The 4,337-nt window shown below is 37.0% G+C and overlaps 1 protein-coding gene across 1 annotated transcript in view; it reads left to right on the top strand.

Moving 5' to 3' along the window:
* LOC107680308 (unconventional myosin-VI-like) overlaps positions 1 to 891 on the top strand; it is a 58,689-nt gene extending 57,798 nt beyond the window's left edge. The window contains exon 35 of the mRNA XM_016476152.1: positions 48 to 891. The gene's annotated coding sequence lies outside the window, so the exon portion shown is untranslated. The remainder of the gene's footprint in view (positions 1 to 47) is intronic.
* Positions 892 to 4,337: the final 3,446 nt, after the last annotated feature.

Genomic DNA, 4,337 nt, shown 5'->3' with positions numbered 1-4,337 from the left:
ACACACACACACACACACACACATCACACACACACGCACACACACACACATCACTGCTCTAGTTCCATAAGGGAAGTCTGCCAACTCCTACATAACCAGCACTGACTTTCATTTAGTTCGTTTTTTAAGTCTTTTAATATTCTTTTTGGATTTTAGTCTTTTGACTTTATTTTTCAGTTTTTTTTAGTTCATTTGTTCTGGATTTATTTGAATATCTGGTGCGTTGAATCATCTCATTGATCTATAATTGCTGTGTAATTGCCTCTAAACTGCCTCTTAATATAATTTTCTTAATGTAATATTTGTGGTATGATGTATGATGAACATCAGTAATCCACTGGCAATGTTCCTTTAGAGAAATTCAACAGTCTCTTCCTAACATTCGAATCAATCTCACGTTGAAATAAAGATCCTCTTGGACTCGCAGATGTAAATACTGATATTGTTCAGCACTTTACTCTATTCTGAGTTTTGTTATTCACTGTGAGTTTAGCTGCTTGCATAAAGTATTTACAAAAGCTACAATGCAGTAAATACAATAACTCTGGTAAGTAATGACAACTAAATTATGACTGAATGAAAAACGTTTAATAAAAAAATAATGATTTTAATATGATGGTTTAGTGATAGTTATTGTCCCTAATGTTGTGACACTGTAAATCAACGATAATGTGTGTTTAGCAAATTATGCAATAAGATACACAAGGCATGGTTTGTAATTGTGATATCAGACCAAATATGTATCACAGCAATATGCAAATGAGATTTATTTCTATATACAAACTTAAGATTTGTATGAAACGAAACAAGGTACTGATGATGGCATGAGATCTCCAGCTAAATAAAGTTGTCTGTTTTCTAACAACAAACACAGTTGAGATTTTATATAGATGTGACCAATGATAAAAAAAATACATATAGAGAGTTATGAAAGCCTCATTTCAGGGATTACTTTCTATAATGTTTCACAATACAATAACAATGAGAAAAATATATGTATTTAATATAGTACAAACAACTGTTAAAGGGTGATGTTAAATATGTTGATGAATGTTATCTAAAGATTTAGAATAAATGAAACTAAATGATGCTATTTGCCATTATTCGGGGGGCTGCGACATCACTAACGAACACAGCTCTAGATTTAAGATCTTTCATGTTTAAGAATTTCATTTAAGATATTATTTGGTTAAATATTAAACTATACTTAAAAAAAGACATTTTGCACAGTTATAGTGCTTTGGGTAAATCTTACAAAATTGGTTAATATTTTTGTTTGTAACTTTTTTGTTGTTGTTGTTGTTGCTCTCTAACATTCAAAGAATATTTCCAACAAAGTTCTTCTTTTCACAAGACAGCCATGCTAAAAGAAAAAAAAAATGTATTCAGTATGCATGAGAGACAATTTATAATTATAAAACGGGAGAGTTCCGGTCCTTGATTCTGATTGGCTGAGCCACGTTCGAAGCTGTTGTAAATTACTCTACAGACACACACCTTTGTTTACTTCTGTGTGTTGCTCGGCAACCACTTTGTTGCAACCACAACTGTTTCTGAGGAACTACATTGTTTGGTGGAAGAATATTGTTATTAATATCATTACACTTTATTTGCTCTGTTTTATTCTGTGAAACCTTACTACGTATATGGAATAACCGTTTTATAAAAGCAATAAGCCCCGTGAAGCCATGGTTTACAGTGAATTTATAACAGCTAAGGGGGTTATAATATCCGCTTCGCGTCGTGCCTAACAACGCCCCTTAGCTGTTATAAATTCACTGTAAATCACGGCTTCTTGGGGCTTATTGCTTTATTATTATACACCAAAACAAAATGATGTTCCATACTATGAGAACATTTTAACTATGTGAAACTTGTCTATTCATTATGATCAAACAGAAGAATACTTTCCTCATTGTGAGGAAACCTGTAATCCTTTCTGCCACTTGAAAACATTCAACCTGAAGTCCAGCTCATTTCTTAATGTTCTCCTGAGAACGACTGGTAACGCAACCAATAGCAGCTCAGCTTGGCTCTCCATCGGTTCAGGATGTTTGGCCACTCATTCTACAGCCTTCGTGAGTTGTGGGATCATGGGAAGTCTTTCTCAACATCTGTTAATGGCTGGATAAGCACCACTGGAAGACAGCATGACGTGACGTCTCACCTCTGTTAAAAGAGAAACAAGTTGTTTTGCATTGATGTTGTGCAGTAGATAAAGGATGCTTAGCTAATAGCTACATAAACGATTTATTTATAATTATATATTCTGAAACCACAGACTGTGTAATCAGTTCCCTTTCAGTCGGTCACTACGAGTCACGTCGTGACCGACGAATTGGGATATCGCTTCGATATTTGTAGGCAAACATTAATGCCTTGAATTTAATGTGAGCAGCTACTGGTAGCCAGTGCAAATGGCACTGGCCAGTTGCATAAAATGGCCAGTTCCATTTTATGCAACTGGCCACTGGTCTAATAGTTAAGGATTTGTTTTACAACCACAACACAAGGTGATAGTACATGAGATCTACTCTTACCTCACGGACAGTCATTATAATGTGTAATCTTCTGTGATTAACTCGTCAGGCCTGGTATGGTGGTCTGGTCTCTGCTTCTATAAAACAGGACAGCACATACAACAATATGAAGTCTAGATTTTAAAAGGCAAAGAAAGACATCAATATCACCTAAAGGAAAAAAAACCCCGTCATTTCCCATGGACAAATTCACAGGTGTGTGATGCATCACAATTTCTGTAAAGAAGACACATTAGTGAAGGTTTTTTAGATACAAAACAGGCTTTGTTTTAGAACATGCTGGAAATCGTATCATTTGGATTCCTTGAGTAAAGTCCTGTTTTATGGCAAAAGTGGTAGCACTTTTTTTTTCTTTTAAACAATATAATTATAGGAAAACAATGTACAAAAATGTATAAATGACATCGTACAAAATTATTTTTACATCAATATGTAAGTGAATTTAGTACTACATATTTTACATCAAAAAGTGCATTGATGATGTGACAGTCACCAAGACCATCACCACACGGGCAAACCAAAAGCCGTGGATGACAGCAGAGGTTCGTGGGCTGCTAAAGACCAGAGATGAAGCATTCAGATCAGGAGATAAAGCAGCCCTCAAAACAGCAAGAGCCAATCTGTCCTGTGGCATCAAAAATGCAAAACGGTCGTATGCTCAAAAAGTCAACAATCAATTCACAGACAGCAGAGACACACGGAGCCTGTGGCAAGCCATTCAGACCATCACTGACTACAAGCCCCCGCCACAGGCCTGTGATAATGATACATCCCTCCCGGATACACTCAACCACTTTTATTCACGGTTTGAAATGCAGAATGACACACCTGCACAAAAACTGCCCATACCTCCCAACGACCAGGCGCTCTGTCTGTCCCCAGCTGACGTTAGGAAGACCCTATCTAGGATTAACCCACGCAAGGCTGCGGGTCCTGACGACATACCTGGCCGTGTATTGAGAGACTGTGCTGCACAGCTGACAGATGTCCTAACAGATATCTTCAACACCTCGCTGAGCCAGGCAGTCGTCCCCACATGTCTCAAATCCACAACAATCATACCGGTACCAAAGAAATCACCTGTGTCCTGTCTAAACGACTACCGTCCCATAGCACTGACTCCAATCATGATGAAGTGCTTTGAGAGGTTAGTCATGCACAGAATGACAATAAAGCTCAACTTGAACTTGAACTTGAACTAGTTGTCATGAGTGTGGGGATTCTGTGGATTGATGCTGCAGAAATAGAAACCAAGTGTCCAACAAAATGTGTTCACTTCTTTGGGTCATGGAAAGAAATTCTGAATAGAAGAGATACCTTTTGTCACTTTATTGCATTGTAGGACACAGTGTTATCTAGCAATCACCTAACAATCAATGAAAATCTAGATGAAATGAAGATGCAAATGTAAACTAATTTCTAACTAAGTAAAGTGAGGAAAGACCAAAACTGCCCACCTAGAGCTGAACATGTCTGCAAAATGTTTGAATGATCTCTGTAAGTTAAGTGGTTATATAAATTTAGAAAATTATGGAGAAGAAAGCGTAACGGGAATTTAAAGGGGTCATATGATGTTGCTAAAAATAACATTATTTTGTGTATTTGGTGTAATGAAATGTGTTTATACGGTTTAAGGTTCAAAAAACACATTATTTTCCACATACTGTACATTATTGTTTCTCCTCTATGCCCCACCTTTCTGAAACGCGTCGATTTTTACAAAGCTCATCGGTCTGAAAAAGCGAGGTGTGCTGTGATTGGCCAGCTATCCAGTGCGTTGTGATTAGCCGAATACCT

Source organism: Sinocyclocheilus anshuiensis, unplaced genomic scaffold (genome assembly GCF_001515605.1).
Source record: "Sinocyclocheilus anshuiensis isolate Anshui unplaced genomic scaffold, SAMN03320099.WGS_v1.1 scaffold1161, whole genome shotgun sequence".
NCBI classification, from domain to species: Eukaryota; Metazoa; Chordata; class Actinopteri; order Cypriniformes; family Cyprinidae; genus Sinocyclocheilus; species Sinocyclocheilus anshuiensis.
This window is presented reverse-complemented; position numbering and strand designations above follow the sequence as displayed.